Source organism: Furipterus horrens, unplaced genomic scaffold (assembly GCF_987537825.1).
Source record: "Furipterus horrens unplaced genomic scaffold, mFurHor1.1.pri manual_scaffold_4, whole genome shotgun sequence".
In the NCBI taxonomy this organism is placed as follows: Eukaryota; Metazoa; Chordata; class Mammalia; order Chiroptera; family Furipteridae; genus Furipterus; species Furipterus horrens.
Window position 1 is genome coordinate 63473744 of NW_028327174.1, and position 15464 is coordinate 63489207.

Here is a 15464-nt window from a genome sequence, read left to right on the forward strand (position 1 = left end):
AGAGAAAAGGGAGGAACATTTGAGACAAAAATATCCAGAGGGTAAGCCATGTGAAGAGGAAGATAAAGTTTGGAGTAATGAGTCTATAAGCTAATGATCACCAGGGAGTGCCAGCAGTTACCAGAAGCAAGAAAGGCACAAAACAGATTCTCTCTCAGACCTTCCAGAAGAAACTAACCAAGCGGACATGTTGACTTCAGCCTTCTGGCCTCCAGAACTGTGGGCTAACAGATTTCTGTTGTTTTAAGCCACCCAATTTGTGTAATTTGTTACAGCAGCTGTAGGAAACAAATACACAGTATAAGTCTCTTGTGTAGTTCTTGTTCTTTTTTTTAGATGCTGTCAGAATATGTTACTATTATAACCACAGAAGGCAGAAGGGCTGATGTTTCATTACCAGCTACTATAGTCATGGAGATGGGTGTCCACACAATCATTTGTTGGCAGCAGTTGGTAGTAATAGGTAGCCAAGATAAAAGCCTATGGTTTACTTGCAAATATAAGTGTCATAATAAACAACACGATTTCTCCTATGCCTTCAAACTACAGAATTCTTTGAGCAGGAATGCCACACCAACTACCTGCAGTTACAAAGCTGCTTAAGACAACAAACCCATGTTTTCTGTGACAATGTAAGTCAGATGACATCTACCATTTCCTGGAGGCAGTATTATCCTGAGCATAATACAATTCCTCGATTTCTCTTATGAAATGACATATCGCCCCTCAGAAAGAAGGATAAAAGATGAAAAGAAGGAAGGAGGGAGAGGAAGTAAGTAAGAAGAAAAGGAAAAAGTGAAGGAAGGAAGCAGAGAATGATGAATAAAAGAGAAGGAAAACAGAGAGAAGGGGAAAGAGGAAAGAAGAAAGAACCACTATTGATATATGGAATGTGAAATATGTCGCATTAAGTATTAAAATCAGATTATTCTTTTGGCAATGCTCATAGAGAAAAATATTTGCATATGTTGTTAAATCAAACTTTGACTATCTTCTTAGTGGACTACAGAAAGGTAAATGAACAGACACAGTTGGGCACTGCTAAATAGAGGAGCCCCAAGGGAAGCATTTAGGAACTAGGCCAGCAGCCCAGCCCCTGAAGAACAGCAGCAAGTTATCACATACTTTAACTCAGACCCAGCCCTGAGCAACCAGGCAGGTGAGCCACTTCCATTAGCACAGTGGGCTGAGATTTCGTGCCATTGCAAAGAGCTTCAGCGTGCTGCTGGAATGTGTGCTGTCTGTATTTCTCATTGTATAGAGTCAGTGAACCAGTCCCAGGTATAGCACTGAAAGCTTCTGGCTAATCGTAAGTTTTCTTTGTCATGTTTACACTAACATATTTTCTTTTATTTTTGGATGAGGTCTTTAGTAAAACAGAAGAACTTCCTCTGCCTTTTTCCTCTTCTCCCACCACACCCCTGCCCACTTTCCCTCTAATCTCATGAGTTAAGGGAGGGGAAACCACAGGACAGGATATCTGGCTTTCTGCCACTATGTCCTGCAATTGAACAGTCAGCAGATGAGTAGAATGATGGTACTTAAGAACAAACAAAAGGAAAATATAAATCCTTTAGGCAGCAGATATATGTAATTTACTCTAGTTTTCTGTTTCAACTTTTGAAAGAATGCAAGATCTTAGACAATAGTGAATCATAAATAGGCCAGTTACAGAACTAAATCTCCCTTGATTAGGGTTATAACAAAAACACTGTTTATAAACATATGGTGCACCTTGATGGAATTAAAAGAATGGTGGATCCAATTTGCCATTTCCATCCATAATGTCCCAGGAGTGGTGAAAACTGTGCTCCTTGTAGCCCTATCTTAAGCATTCTCAGCAAATCTTTCAGAATCCCTGGGTTCCAGAGAATGACTAGATTTGCGACAATTGACTTGTGCTTCAGGTGTCATCTCTTCATCTACCACCAGCCCCAATATGCACACAAAAATGTTGTCTAGTGGTGCGCCAATGTTGGTAAAAACTCTGTATTTAAGGAAAATTAAATATTTGGTATATTACCATAGTGTTTTTAGTTTGTAATCATTTGCATTCCATTCTGTACAATTCCAACAGATTTAAATCTCTAAAACCCAGATTTGATCCTTCAAGACTCCGTAAATAACCTTTGGTTTTGTCAGCCATGAAATACTTAGACTAGCTTTCAAGACCTTCCATGGTCTGGTCCGACCTACAGCTCTCTACCCTTAACTTTCACTGCTCCCTTTCAAATATTGGTCTTGTCCTGGCCTAGTGGCTGGTTGAAGTGTCGTCTGGTGCACCAAAAGGTTGTGGGTTGGATCACCAGTCAGAGCGTGTACAGGAGGCAACTGATGGATGTTTCTCTCTCACATCAATGTTTTTCCTCTCTCTCTCTCTCTCTCTCTATCAATCAATAAACATATCTTCAGGTGAGGATTAAAAAAATTAAAAATCAAATACTGTTCTAGATGAAATAATTTTAAGTCACACATATGCACCGTACTTTCTTGCTTCTCTCTGTTTGGTTTGTACTTCTTCTGTCCCCCTGTCCTGTTTTTAGTACCTTTACATTATATTTTTTAGTTATTTGTATGTTGGGTCTTTCTCCTAATCAACTATAGGCCCTTTAGGGGAAGGGACTTTCACTTTTGTTCCCTTCTCTCCCCCCATTATCACCTAGCACAGTGCTTTATACAGTGCAGACACGTTACAGTTATTTGTTTACTGCACATAGGAGCTAATAATTGATGAGTGGAAAGAAGTCAGAAGGTAACCAATAAATAATTTAAATAATTATTTGTGAAGATGTAAACTGGGAAAAATAAATTTGAATTTCACATGTAGTTAATGTTTCATGAGAAAAATACTGTCCTCCGAATCATTCTGTGTCTTTTCTTTGCATTAAAAGTTAAATTGGAATGTTCCCACTTAAAATGCTTATGGATGTTACAGGTCCCAAAGAAAGTCAAATCAGTAATCAAGACTGTAGTATAGTCATGAAATGACATTTTAGCATATCAATACCAATGTAATTTTTATGCTGTCTTCTGGTAATGAGAGTTTGAAGAAATGTACATTTTAAAGCTAAGTGAGACTGTACCACGAAAGAAATTCTATCCTGAGGTTCTGATGCGAAGCTACTATCAATTCAGTTGCCTCTTCTGTGAGACCATCCCAACAACTCAATGGAATTTTTTCCTGTGCTACATGACTACTCATCTGCACACTATACATATTTGATAGAAAGATTTGACTGAAAAGGATAATACCAAAAACAGTGTAAAACAGTGTAGACCCCTAGGTAAATGACTGAATTCACAGGAAGAACAGCCTGCCTTTTCTACTGCACGTCTATTCAGGGAACATGGGGGCAGCTGTGCACTTTCACAAACAGTGTGGTAAGACATGATTTTAACTTTTTATTATTATTTTTAATTAACATAAAAGGCTTTGGAGTAGCTTGACTCTAAGTATGAAGAAGGAAGAGAGAGAAATTAGCTTAAGCACAAGACAGAAAGAGATCTAGCTGGAAGAGGCATGAAAACATTATTGTCTCCTTCCAGAGCTTTTGTCTCTGATTCTAGTCTCTGTGTCCCCACCCACATCAAGCTCTGGGAAGGGAGAAGGACAGAAAATTAAGTGTTGGGGAGAGGACGGGGAAATGGGAAGGAAGTGGGGTGGGTAAGTAGTGGGGGTGCTCAGGAGTGGGTAAAACACAAAGAAATAAGGAATAGAATAAAGCTACTGTGAGCATCAGAGACAAGGCAAAATGAAGATTTTTGTATCATGTTTGAGGTACTATACCTACTGCTTCTGCTACCATAATCTAATGGATACCATGTAAGGCATGATTCTAAGCACTCTACATATATTACACACTTAATTTCATGACAAACCTACAGGGTGAAAGTCAAAGAAAGCCTGACCTACATTGTCTTAAACAAAACAGGAGATGTGCTGGGTCATACAAATGAATAGTCAGTCTTTCAGGCAAGGCATAGAAAATGTGTTCCTCTCTTCATGTCTTTGTTTTATTGAACAATATTGATCCCAGGCCTAGCAGTATATGCATATTTTCATATATGTATATATGCATGTGCTTGTATCTATTCTGAATTACAAGCAAGAGAAACTAACTTAGGTTAATTTAGACAGAAAGGGGGGTTTTCTTTTCGAAGGTTTTGATTGATTCGCAGTCTCGAGGAAGCTGGCTGTCTTAGGTCAAATTGCTGGGAATTGGACCCTAGAAGATGCGTGCTGGTGGTTTACTAAAGAGGCTGGGAGAAATTGGGAAGGGAAGGAGAGGAAGTCCAGCAAGAGTGCTGTCTCAAGCCCAGTTTCCCAGGGTATTTTCAGCCTGGTCCCACATTAATTCTGTAGCAGCAGTTACTCCTCAGTGTTTTCCCTGCACAGACCTGGGAGCTGGGCTTGTTCCACTCTGCACCTCTAAGTCACTGGTTAGGGGCAAATTCCCAGGGCTTCTGGATCTCCCTGCATTCTAGCAAAACCTAGCTCTAGGAACCAATGGACAGCTACTGAGGAACAAAGGTACAGTGGTGCTCCACCTCCTCATCTGCAATTTCACTTCCATAAACTGAAGATATTGAATAAAAAATTCTAGAAATAAACGATTCATAAGTTTTAAATTGCTCCCTGTTCTGAGTAGTGTGATGAAATCTTGCACTGTCCTGCTTCATCCCATCCAGGGCGTGAATCACCCCTTTGTCTGGAGTATCCACACTGTAGATGCTCCCTCCTTAGTCACTTAGTAGCCCTCCTTGTTATCAGGCCTACTGTCCTGGTATGGCAGAGCTTGTGTTCAAATAACCCTATTTTACTTCATAATGCCACATTCACATAACTTTTATTACAGTATATGATTGTTCTATTCCTTATGATTAGTTATTGTTAATCTCTTACTGTGCTGAATTTATAAAGTAAACTTTATCATAGCTATGTATGTACAGGAGTACAGAAAAAACATATAGCATATATAGGGTTCAGTACTAGCTGAGGTTCCAGGTATCCACTGGGGGACTTGGAACATATCCTCCAATGATAAGGGAGAATTGCTGGTTTTTAGAAGAGAGAACACCTTGAGATTCTGAGGAGGAGAGGCACACAAAACAGTAAAGAGGGACTCAGTGAAATCTGGGACGTGTGCAAACAGGAGGCACTACTTTGGGACAACCAGTTTCAAACAACCAGTTTTGAATGACACAGGCAGTAACAATGCTCCTGACCACATCAAGGGACTACCCTGGGAAATTTTGGATGCTGCTACCTGCCATCTCCACTAACCCACTACTGCTTCCAATCACTGACTGCAGCCATTGTCCCACCTTCACCAGCGTAGGTTCCTGGGCACCTGTTCTTTGAGTCTCTATCTTCTAAAGGCTAGAGGGCTAAGTGATGGAAGCTAGGATGTGTGTTTACAACTCTACCACAAAAGGGGCCAATGAAAGGAATATCTGCCATTTTTAGCTTCTATATTAAGAAGCAAGATGTACCCCATTACATATTAAGTGAGAATTTGCAAAATATGGAGAGAGGATGCTGATCTTGCATGACCAAAAAGAATAAGAGGTATTTACTACACATGGATTCACAACTGCATTAAAAATATTGAGAATTAACAAGAAATTGTTAACAGAAATTACCAATGGAAAGTGGAATTAGAGCTAGAGTTCAGGAAGTGGGAGATGGGGATATTCTTCTCATTCTATATCTTTCTGTAGTATTTTAGAAGGGACATGTATACAATTCCTTAATTTTAAAGCACTACTTTGCTTTCTAAAAGACCTTTTTTTTTTTTAAGAACTGCTTTTAGGAGGGCACAATGTTTTAATTAAATTATGTACCTTCTCTTTTCAGATTTGGTAGCTACCATTCATTTTTTTCATTCATTTATCAAAGATTCTTTGAATAGTATGCAAGGCCCAAGTGATATAAAGATAGAAGATACAACTTCTGCTCTCAAGGAAGAATGAGTGGTTGTGACAAGAAATGGGAATAAAATGTCTTTGGATGTTTGTGGGTTTTGTTTTTTAAAATATTGGCCAAACTTTAGCCTCAAATAGTTAAGTTCCTCAACTATGCAGCTTTAACAAGCTTTACTGTTTTTTTCCTAAACAATGGAATTGGGAACTGTAAGTTGTACATCTTCAAGACAGTTTCCAAGCTAAATAATGTTGTCATTTTTGAAAGAGGTTTTGTGTAAGTATTTTATGTTCTCAAACTTAATTTTTTTGAAGACTTCACTAGAATTAGATAACATCCCCTTATGTTTTGTGTTGGAATGCAAGACTCATTGCTCTCCAGATGTATTCCTTTAGCTGATGGTAATATAAGCATTCTAAAAGTTCATATTTCTAAGACTGGGATTTAACTCAGAACTATAGGTTTTAAAAAATGTATAAAACCTAGCATCTGAATTACGCAGTCTTCCTGATATCTAGTTTTGATTTATGAAACATTTATGACATGGCCAAGCCAAGTGGTAGCTTGAAAAGGGATGCTTTATTGGATCCCCCATAATCAATGAGCTCCCAAAGCCACCTTAAACAGGCAGTTCTCTACGTGAGTGCGGCAGCCCCTTCTTGCAATCCGCTTGCCTCCCTTAAGCCCTCCTCTCTAGAAACTGTGGCGCTACTACTGCTTTCGCAAGTCTTCCTGGTTGACTATGTGGTCCAACTTGTTGACTAAAACATAAAAGTAGCTAAAACTATTTGATTTGAGATTAATTTGTTATATCTACCCTGCGTGAAAATTCATCCTTACATTTTGAAATATAACATGTCAACTGGGTTGATTCAAGCAATGATTTCCAACCTGAACTCTGGAACCTTAGGGCTCTGTGAAGATGTCTTGGGCAGTGAAGGCAGAGGTTAAGAGTGAAGCCAAGGGGTTAGAGCTCCAGAGTTCTGCTTCCCTGTCCCACATCAATATAGTGGGATTCTGTGTAAAGGTTAATTTGAAAAAGATTTTCTACTATTTTAAAAAAAGTGACTTAAATTTAAAATGTATATTCTTTTCAACTCAGAAATGCAACTTTTAAAAACTATCCTGTAGATATACTTGTATCCATGCTCAAAGATATGTATATGAAGAATTCTTTTGTCATTGTTTTGTAATACAGTAGTCCCTCTCTATATCATGGTTCACCTATCATGGCCTCACTGTATAGCGGGATTTTAAAAAATATTATATTTAATTATTTATTGCGGATTTTTCGCTATATCGCCGGATTTTGTGGTACTGTATATGTACGTTGTTAAAGTTACGTAGGTTTAAAAGTGTAGAATATGTTTAAGAATATAAGTAATGTTTATAAAAGTGTGAAAAAGGTTAATAGGGGAGTGGGAAAGGTTAATAAGTGACTGGGAATGGTTTATAAGTGTGTGGGAAGGGCTTATAAAGCCTTAAAATATATATATCATCGTCGTCGTCGGCAGCCATCTGTCTCGAGAGACGATGGTGTAGCTTCTTAAGAGTTTATCTGCACCGCCGAGAATGGTTGTGCAGTCCGACTCGGGAGTGACACGGTATCTGTCTCCTCCCGTGTTGAATCGACATCTTGCGATGACGCTGGAGTGTCCTCTCCAGTGAAGCTGAAGCTACAGAGCCTGGGCAGGGTGATATGGAGGGTCTGCTGTTGCCCATGCAGCAGACCCCCCCTCTCTTCGCAGCTGAAGGGTCCAAGGGAAAGACGGAGTCAATACAGCTTGGCTTCAGGTGCGCCGCAGGAGTTGCCGGTATTGACTACAACGTCAAACCGCCTTAGGGACTCCGGCTCCAGATTTTCTGTCGGGGTTTACTCCCTTAGCCTTTCCCCTGAAGAGGTATGCCGCAAGGCAGCGGAGGTTTTTTGGAGTCAGAGTTTTCCTTCTCTGATGTGCCCTGACTGGAAGATCGAACCAGCGACACTTAGCTCGCAGGCGGACACTCAATCCACTGAGCCAAACCAGCCAGGGCGTATATATATATATATATATATATATACTAAAATAAATGTAAGGTTCCTACTTCGTGGATTTTCACCTATCATCCTATCGTGGGGTTGCAGGGGGCTGTAGAACGTAATACCCGTGATAAGTGAGGGAATACTGTAGCAGTAAATTGGGAACAATCTAATGTTTTCCAATAGGGGAGTGGATAATCAAGTTACTGTATAACCATACTATGAAAATACTATGTAGGTGATAAAAATGCATGAAAAGATCTTTAGGACATGTTACGTTTTTAGAACCAAGTTTCAGGACATTGTACATAGTATGGTCCAATTTATGTAAAACAGGGCTGTTTATTTGCCTATATATTAATTCAAATCCTTAGAATAAATGATTAGAACATTGTACATTAACTGTTTCTGGCGGTTATACCTCTGAGAAGGAGAATATGTAGAGTTGGTAGGCTGGTAAAGAAAGACTTTTACACTTCTGTGTTTTACTCCAAATATTTCTGAACTAGTTGAATGTCCTACTGTTAGATTTTACTCAAGTATAGCTGCATGCAAAATGAAAGGAAACATTTATTACAAGAGTTTGAAAACCATTGGGTTAGATAATGGTGTTAACAAAGCCATGAATATCTGTTTTGCTTCTACCCAAGCAAGTAAGTGCCACAGACAGAAAACCTCTGTCTGACAAAGATAGTACCCATTAATCCCAGCCGGATTTTGCAATCACATATGCCATTTGTTACTGTCATATCAGGTGAGAGAGTGGAATTGGTTTATTGCTCTCTGCTCACAGCATGCATCTTATTGGCTATTTTGTGGCTTTTTCATTCATTCTTCTTTTTTTAATATGTTTCATTGATCATGCTGTTACAGTTGTCCCAATTTCTTTTGCTTCTGCTCCTCTCCACCCAGTGACCCCCCCCACTCCAGTTGTCCCCCCCATCCCATTAGTCCATGCCCATTGGTTGTTCATATAGGTCTTCTCAATATCTTCCAGTCTACTCCACTCCCTCCTACTATGCTTCTTAATTCCTACATCATCTCCCTCCCTCTCCCCCTTCCCCTTCTCCACTGACCTTCCCCCATGGTGTTCCCCATACCTATAATTCTTTTCCCACTCTCGTTGCCTACTTAGTTTGCCTTTGTTTCGATTCCCTAGCTTCTGTTGTTGGTTGTTGTGATACAGTTTTCATTTTAATGTTCATAGTTTTGATCCTCCTTCTCCTAAACAAGTCCCTTTAACATCTCATATAACAGTGGTTTGGATCTAATGAACTCCTTCAGTTTTACTTTGTCCTGGAAGCACTTTCTCTGCCCTTCTATTCTTAATGACAGCTTCACTGGATAGAGTAATCGTGGCTGTAGGTTTTTGCTTTTCATTACTTTGAATATTTCTTGCCAGTCCCTTCTTACCTGCAGTTTCTTTTCTTCTTTTCTATGTAATTCTCTTCTCTCTTGCTGCTTTTAAGATTCTCTCTTTATCTTTAATTTTTGACATTTTGATTATAATGTGTCTTGGTGTGGTTCTCCCTGGGTCCAGTTTTTTTGGAACTCTCTGTGCTTCCTGGACCTGGAAGTCTATTTCCTTCCCCAAGTTAGGGAAGTTCTACTTCAGTATTTTTTCACATAATTTTTGAATTTCTAGTTCTTCTTCACCTTCTGGCAACCCTATGATTTGGATGTTCGCTCTCTTATAGTTGTCCCAGAGGTTTCTGAGCTTCTCCTCATTGTCCTCACTTTTCATTTCCTCTTTCTGCACTGGTTGACTGTTTGTTCCTTCCCTATGTTCCAATTTGTTGATTTCATCCCTGGTCTTCTTTCCCTCACCACTTGTTTTGTATGTGTTTTCGTTCATTTCAGCAGGACTAGCCTTCATTCCTTCCTTGTCTTGATTAAGTCCCACTGTTATTTCTGTAAGTTGTCTTACAACTATAGTTCTGAACTAAGCCTCAGAAAAATTATCTATCTGTTCATCCATTAATTCATGTATTTGCTGTCTGGTCAGTTGCGTGATTGGGATCTCTATCATGATCCCTGCCATCCTGAGAGTTTTTGTTTACCTTTGCTTCCTCTGCGGGGCTGTCACATCTCCTACGCTATAGGGAGCAGAGCCCTGTGCACTCATCACTACCGGGTGACCCTTCTCACCATGCTGTGGCGCTTTGCGTGGAGGTGGTGGCCCAAAATGAATTCTTGCCATTACTCCCCGCTGAGTGACTGGGAGCCTCCTCCTCCGTCCCCTTGCCCTCTGGGCCTCACAGTCCGAGGCAATGGGGGTCTGCTTTCCCCGACATTGAAATCGCGAGCTGACAGGTTTGTTCTGCAGCCAAGGGTGCTCCTCAGGCACTTCTCACCTCTCCTTAAATATGGGTGTCTGTGCTTACTGCAGTCCCACTGCCATCGTCGCTGCTGCTGCTGCTGCCAGCACAGCTTGACCTCTCCGCCCCAGCTTCGCCCCTCCTAACTGTCCAGACAAGCACCACCTGTTTATAACTTCATACGCTGGACTTCCATGTAGCTTTATTTTCTGGACCTTCTGGTTATTTCTGGTTTTGCGGTAGTTGTAGTCTTTCTTAGTTGTGGAGGGAGATGGAATGTGTCAGCTTAGGCCTCCATCTTGGCCGGAAGTCTCATTCTTCATTTTAAACTATACTATACAATGTATCCATTTAGAGTACACAATTCAATGGTCTTTATATTCAAAGAGTTGTGAAACCATCACCACAATCAATTTTAGAACGTTTTTATCACACCAAAAAGAAGTCCCTCATTCCTCATCCTTTCTCCCATCCTCTATAAACCACATATCTATTTTTTGGTCTTTTTAGATTTACCTAATCTGAATGTTTTATCTAAGTGGAATCATACAATATGTGACCTATTTGGTATGGATTCTTAAAAACACATTATGTTTTTAAGGGTCAGCCATGTTGTAGCACATGTCAGTACCCCATTCCTTTGTATTGCTGAATAAGATTTCATTATATGAAGATAACACATTTTCTTTATCCATTCATCAGTTGATGGACATTAATGTTGTTTCCACTTTTTGGCTATTGGGAATAATGCTGCTATCTATCCACATTCATGCATACTTTTTTGTGTAGACCTATGTTTTCATTTCTCTTGGTAATATAGGAGTAAAATTACAGGGCCATAGGGAAATTCTACTTTTAACATTTTGAAGAACTGCTAGACTATATTCCAAAGAAGCTGTTCTATTTACATTCCAGTCAGCAATAGACAAGGGTTCCAATTTTTCCATGTCCTTACCCATACTAATTTTATCTGTCTTTGATCATAATCATCATAATGGAGTTGAAGTGGCTTCCACATTTCCTATGTCTTTGAGAATGACCAGCTGTATTAATTAGACTTCTGCTACAATAGCACCACATAACAAAAACAACCTCAAACTTCAGGGGCTTGAACCACAAGTATCTATGCCTCTCCCATGGGTTTGCACATTGCCTGTGGCTCCACTGGGCTTGGCTGGGCATTAGCCCTGATTTATTTCATGAATCTTTATCTTAAGACCAGGGAGTTCTCTGCTCACAAGGGAGTTAGAACCTCAAATAGCAAGCAGAAATATTCTAACTTGAACCTGGTACATTTCACTTCTGTGCTCAAACGATCATCCAAAAAATTCATGTTACCAAAAACTTCAGTGGAGCTGGTAAGTAAACTTGGCTTGTAGTGGCAAAGGGCATGATTGCATAATTTTATTAAGTATGGAAGTAAAGAATTGGAAACAATAATCCCATTTATCTTACTATTGAATTCTTTATCTCCAGCTCTATCCTGTTTCTTGTTTTCCATCATGGCTTAGTCATTATGTTATATGTTGCTGTCACTCCAAATTCAGTATGTGTCAAATCTCAGAAACCCTCTTTATTCTTTAAATAACTCCTCCTCCCAACTTCTCCATCTGGGCAACAAGACCCACATTCGGAATTACTAGAAACTCAAAAAATTAATTAGAGGGCTTTCTCCCGTCAAGAGTTTTTCTCTTTTATATCATATACTGCTAACTTTTATGCAATAATATTTTCCTCTTCTTTCTTCAAAATAAAACCCAAAACATAACTTCATTTAGTGTAGCAATGTGCTTTTCCCCAGCCTCCCTCTTTTGCAGGTAAGGTTGACCCTGTGGTGAAAATCTGCTGTGGGTTTCTGAAAAAGTCTGGTTTCTGTGTCATTTTTTTTTCCTTTTACTGTTGTCTTAAAGTGGAGATGAGATGAGAGGTAGAGTGGACATATTTTAGCCATGAGGTGACCACACAGATGAAAGCCACATGCTAAGAACTGGGGTGCAAAATGGAAGAAGAAATAGGGAACACTGGCAACAGCATGGAGTTCTGCCCCACCTGGCTTGCCCACCTATGGAATATTTGTTTTATCACACACTCTTGTTGATAAGCATCAGTGTCTCTACATGAACTCTCAAATAATTTAGAAACATTTTAATTTGGTAATTAAGATGTTCCAAAGTCTGCTGTAACTTCTAATCGTCCATCTCAGGGTTATTCTTTGTCCTTCTCTGCCTTGTTCTGTGCCCTACCTGGAGGTTGATCCCTTGCTTGTTGGCTGACTGAGTTTGGCCGATGGGATGCACCCACATAAGAAGGCAGAGCAGGAGAGAAGTCAGGACATTTCTTCGAATCCATTCCCTGCTTTGGTGCCTCCCCTCTGGTGGTGGTCACACACCTCCCTGACCTCAGCTTCTATCAGATCACCCTTCCTCCAGGGTCCTTTATCAAAAATTCCTCTGCTTACTCCTTTATCCCTACAGTGGTAATGGCTCCCCAATATTGCCAGTATCTGGGTGTCTCAGCATTTCTTGCCTGTTCCTATAACTCTGCCCAGTATCTATATATGGTTCTCACAGTGAAGTACCTTTGCAGGAACCATCTGCAGTGAATTGTTTCCAGCTGGCATCTGACTAATGTAGTAAAACCTTTCTTGGTATATGCATTTCAAGTTTGCATTTCAGCAACTTTTCTCATAATCCTGTTGCTTGAAATCCCTTTCCTCCCACCTCTGTGTCTAGCTGTCCTTCAAGGCCCTCTCAAACACCACTGCTCCCAAGTAGCCTCCCTAATCCCTGCACCGTGGAAATCTCTTCTCTCCTTGAACTCACTCAGCACATATTTGAGAGTGATTATCTTTCTCTGCTTTAAATTATAGTGACTTATGTACATGTAACTTTGGCCACTTTGTAAATTCTTTGAAGTCTGAACCCACACCCAGGTCTGGTTTGTTTTTGTTTTTCTCTCTCTCCTTTGGGTTCCTCCCTGAATTTTGCCTCTCTCCCCCAAAACACCTGAAACAAGGCCTGGTACCAAATGGCTGTTCTCTCATTTATTCTTATTACTATTTATTGCTACTTATTACTGCTTCTTATTGTATTATAATAGATAGCAGTTACTAATTTATTACAATGTACACTTTACAAAAAAATATGAAAATAATGGCACAGAGTAAAATTTCCCTTTGGTGATAATGTGATTGTTATATTTAAAATCGTCGTCGTCGGCAGCCGTCCGTCTCGAGAGACGATGGTGTAGCTTCTTAAGAGTCTATCTGCACCGCCGAGAATGGCTGTGCAGTCCGACTCGGGAGTGACATCGTATCTGTCTCCTCCCGTGTTGAATCGACATCTTGCGATGACGCTGAAGCTACAGAGCCTGGGCAGGGTGATATGGAGGGTCTGCTGTTGCCCGTGCAGCAGACCCCCCCTCTCTTCGCAGCTGAAGGGTCCAAGGGAAAGACGGAGTCAATACAGCTTGGCTTCAGGTGCGCCGCAGGAGTTGCCGGTGTTGACTACAACGTCAAACCGCCTTAGGGACTCCGGCTCCGGATTTTCTGTCGGGGTTTACTCCCCTAGCCTTTCCCCTGAAGAGGTATGCCGCAAGGCAGCGGAGGTTTTTTGGAATCAGAGTTTTCCTTCTCTGTATATTTAAAATATACAACAATCATTCGCCATTTATGTATAAAATAGAGAATTTTATTTTTATTTAAAACTTTTCAGGTGATAAACCTGTTTTTCTCCCAACACTTTTCTTGGGTAGCGAAGAAAAAAAATCATATATGGGAAAATGTTCATCTGTAACTGAGGCTATTTACAAGTTGGAATCAGAGTGATAGAGTTATCTTTTAATTTGGTCTCTTCAAGCTCTGTTCTGGGAAGTTCTAGAGAGTCTTTCCAGGGGTGGGGATGGACTGATAAGTCCTCAGTAAGCTTTAATTGGAATAAAGAGTTCCATCTTTAAAAAAAGAACAATTCCTATAACCTCACCTACCACTCCAAACATCCCTACAAGGTCCCTCTGTTTAGTTGCTAACTCTCTGCCTAAACATCACTAACTGGAAATTCACTTGCTGCATAATACAATTATACAGCATGTTTTTAAGTAACCTTAACTGCAATCTGGCTACCCATCCTTCTCTTACTTGAAACAATAAAGAGTATATGTAAGTATGTGTCCTCAAAAATAACAATACTTTAGGATGGTGATCATATTGCCAAAAGTCTCTCTTCAGGGTAAAAACCCCATTTCCTTCAAATCGTCTTCATAGGACATGTGTGGAAAACCCACTTGGGTCATGTTATTTGTCAAAATCCCTCTTAAAACATAATTCCTGGACCTGAAAATAATTTTCAGATGTACACTGACAAGGACACGATAGAGCAATATTATTACCTTCTCTATTCTGGGTATTTTAAGGATTTTTTACTTTTTTATTTTTAGAGAGAGGGGAAGTAAGGGAGAGAGGGACATAAATATCAACGTGTGGTTGCCTTTTGTGTGCAACCCAGACATGTGCCCTGACTAGGAACTGGACCAGCTACCCTTTGGTTTACAGGCTAGCACTCAATCCACTGAGCCACACCAGCCAGGGCATATTCTGGTATTTTAAAGCCAGTTCTGAGACTACAAATTTCTAGTCTGGTACATAAGGAGCTTAAAGTTGCCACTCTGTCGTAACAAGTGAAAAGCTGAACAAACTGAAAAAACAATCCTTCTTAGATGCATAAGAGAAGGGAAACCACAGGACAAATTGCTGCCTTAAAAATTGGAGAGACAGGTGAATACAGAAATCACAACTTCCCAGAGCTGAAACCACCACAAAATCAGTGCTGGGTAAGGAAATCTGAACTGTAATTGATAACTTGTTAATGTAGTGAGACAAGAAAAAAAAGTATACATATTGGGAAGGAAAATATAAAACTGCATTTGTTTGCATATGACATAGTTAGCTATGTAGAAAATACAAAACAGTTGCCCAAAACACTCCTGGAACTAATAAGTGATTATAACAAGATTGTAGATACCAGGTTTATATATATATAATTAATCACTTTTCTATATACCAGCAATGAAGAAGTGGAATTTGAAATTAAAACACTTTACTATTTATATTAACACAAAAGTGAAATATTTAGGTATAAATTTAACAAATATATGTACAAGATCCACTTGAGGAAAATTACAAAACTCTGATGAAAGATATCAAAGA